At 46.1% G+C, this 3,152-nt stretch overlaps 1 protein-coding gene across 1 annotated transcript in view; it reads left to right on the top strand.

Annotated features, from left to right (window-relative positions):
• The first annotated feature begins 377 nt into the window (after positions 1-377).
• The window catches only part of tmem25 (transmembrane protein 25), a 17,033-nt gene continuing 14,258 nt past the window's right edge, over positions 378-3,152 (top strand). The window contains exon 1 of the mRNA XM_008298674.1: positions 378-509. The gene's annotated coding sequence lies outside the window, so the exon portion shown is untranslated. The remainder of the gene's footprint in view (positions 510-3,152) is intronic.

Here is a 3,152-nt window from a genome sequence, read left to right as displayed (position 1 = left end):
CTCCTCTCCTCTCCTCTCCTCTCCTCTCCTCTCCTCCCCCACACCAGCTCTCATTTCTTTCCTCACGACTCTGTGCCCACTCTCCTCTTGCTTCCTATCCTTCTCCCTCTACACCCTCTGCTCCTTTCCTCGCCTTCTCCCTCGTCTCCTCCTCCCTCCTTCTCTCCATCTCCTGTTCCTCCCTCCCTCCTCCTTTCTGACTCTCTACTCCTCGGAGTGGCGACACCGTGACTGCCTGCGTCAGCCAGCCTTGCCAGCCGCTGCCAGCTAGTGAACGCTGCTACTGGAGGTTGCTGTATCCTGCAGAGAGCCTAGAGTGTGTGTGTGTGTGTTTGTGTGTCAGTGTATGAGTGTACGCAGATGGGAAAGCAACTGAGTCAGGGAGGGCTGCCTCTCATCTCGCCGCTGTCACCACCATCCTTCACTCTCCCTCCTCTGCTCCTCTCCTCCTCTGCTGCCATGGAGCTCCAGCAGGCTGAATCACAACGGCGTCTGCAGACAGGGCTGAGGTAATGCTGCGTGCGTGTTGTAGAGGACTTTCTTTCTGCATTTAAGTGCACACATCTGCATGCAGCTTCACAAAGCGCATTATGTGTGTGTGTGTGTGTGTGTGTGGACCTACACTGTAATGGATAACCCTTTGCTGCCTATCAGATTTCCCAGAGTGTCAGTGCAAAAGCATCAAGCATCCTCAGCCTGAGTGCAGCCAACTCTATCATCTGCATGCGTTTAACGTGTTGTCATGTCCAGATATGCAGGATTGTGTGCGTTTCCTTGACGGTTCAGTTCCTGCTCTCGTCCAAGGTGCTCACACAGATCACATGACCCACATAGTGCGCAGGCATCAGACATTACTCATTCTTTGTTATTACTGTATGTGTGTGTGTGCATCGATCCGAGCGGGCCTGTGGATGTTTGGTACTGTATCAGTGCAATAAGTCTGCAAATCACAGCTAGACAGGCAGTGAATTATTGACGAGAAAGAGACATGTCACTGTCTGTGTTCAGTCTTGTGTGCTTTGCTTTTGTTGTCATTGCGTTCAATTGAAAGTTTACTTTTAGTGCCTTTGTAGGCTTTTACATTAATCTCCACAATCCATCAGAATCCATGTCATTAAAAGGTGAATTCTCTCAATCACAAGTCAAAACCTTCTTGCTCCTTGTCAAAGCCTGTGCTTATATGAACCACAATGCAACTGTACTGCCAACAGTTAGAGGCCTGGATGCACAAACCTCATACAAAGTGTTCCTGGAGGCTCATCTGAAGGTCCCATTGTGCTCCGTTTCAACAAAACAACTCCAGTCCCACGTGTCCCCAGAATAAGTCCTTCAAGTATTCAGNCTAGAGAGATGTTCTTCAATTTTGGCTTAAATGTTTACCTGGACTCCAGCATGAAAGGATCAACTTTTGGTGGTCGAAGGTCATTGTCACAAAACATGTTTTTGTCCGTAAGTCAAGAATTCACAACTAATTAAGGTAAAAATTTCACCAGAGTGTTAATGGTAATGACGTCTGGACCGACAGGGATGTAAACTGCAACTTCGACGGCGAGGTGGTAATTATTCTTCTTCATGCTTTAAATGCTGTTTGGCTCCAACAGCAAGTAAACTGTCATTACTTTTACTCAAGGGTGGCCTTCTCTAGCTGCTCTACCATGAAGCCCTGATGGAGTATTACTAAGATGGTGGATCTTCTGGCTGTTCTGCTGGACGGCCAACACCAGGACGAATTTTAGTGGCCCCGAACTGATTCTATTTTGAGGTAAGTGGACTCCCGAGAGCGCTTAAAGCATGAGATGCATTGCTACCCTTGCACTTGCTAGAATTCTTCCCTCAAAAGTCTGTTGAGAGTTCTGTGGACTTTGCAGCTTTGTTTTAATTCTGACGTGTAATGTGAATTGTGAGTCACTACATACACAGGTGTGTTCCTAAACTACCTTCATTCAGATCGATTTTCTGCAAAGATGTTGTCTCAAGGATAATTAAAGACAACAGGATGCACCTGAACCACAATCTGGAGTGCCGTCGCAAACAAAGCTGTAAACGGTTGATTTCAGGTCACTGTGTTGAAATGCTGCCAAATTTTACCCATTTAGGATTCAATCTACAACCCACTCCAGGGGGTCACATGTGAAAGGGTTTAACTACTGTCTTGATCCACATCAGTTGGCTCTTATCATGCGTGTTTTTGCCATTTTAGATTTGTTTTTCACCGTTACAGCAGTCATTGTTTTTATTTCTAACGATAATGAGGAAGTCCACGCCGCTCTGTGGGATTCCTGCACGATAGAGCGGGACTTCAGTGTTTTATTTTTGCACAGGTAACAAGATAGAATGCATCACTGGATCATTAAAACTGTACTGAGTTTGAAAATTCAACGTGGACAGACTGTAATGATGACATTGTTTAGAATTAATCCATCCAGCTTTGGGTTTTTCTTGTCTCCTACTGACTGACAGACACACCAGTGCTGACATGTCTGCAGTCAGATGACATGAGCTGATATTCTTGCCTGGCTCTAAGTGCAATGTGACGATTTTTACTCCACAGCTGAGCTCTGCAGTGTTTGCTAGATGTATAGCTAACTGGCTTTTCCATTGATAGATATTTTCCAGGCAGAGATGAACTTGGGGCAGAGTTCAAGGGATTAAAAATGTTCCTTTTCAAACATCCCAAACAAACCCAAGTAGTATTTACTATGAGAAAATCAAATAAAAATTAAAATGACCCTATGTCTTTAGGGGTGATGTGTTCTCTCTGTATCTGACGAGGTGAGCTGAGCACAGAGACGTATACCTGCACTTTGAGTTGCCTCTTTTGTCTGCCTCTTGGCTGCAGTGCTCTGCATGCTGCTGCTCTGGTCTGTACAGCTGCACTGCAGAGGCTTTTCAGGCTGAAGTAATTGAGCTCAGACGGCGTGAACCCTGTTCTGTTTGTGGATTATAGAGTTACTATAACATGCCTGATAATGGAGGGGAGTGATGGACGACTGGAAAAGATGCATTTATCTCAGTGAGCTGACAGAGTGCTGCTCAGTACGAGATCCCTCCTCTCCTCTCCTCTCCTCTCCTCTCCTCTCCTCCCCCACACCAGCTCTCATTTCTTTCCTCACGACTCTGTGCCCACTCTCCTCTTGCTTCCTATCCTTCTC

Source organism: Stegastes partitus, unplaced genomic scaffold (genome assembly GCF_000690725.1).
Source record: "Stegastes partitus isolate 25-593 unplaced genomic scaffold, Stegastes_partitus-1.0.2 Scaffold1338, whole genome shotgun sequence".
Classification (NCBI taxonomy): domain Eukaryota; kingdom Metazoa; phylum Chordata; class Actinopteri; family Pomacentridae; genus Stegastes; species Stegastes partitus.
Note: the sequence above shows the minus strand (reverse complement) of the source record. Positions and strands in the feature narration are given on the sequence as shown.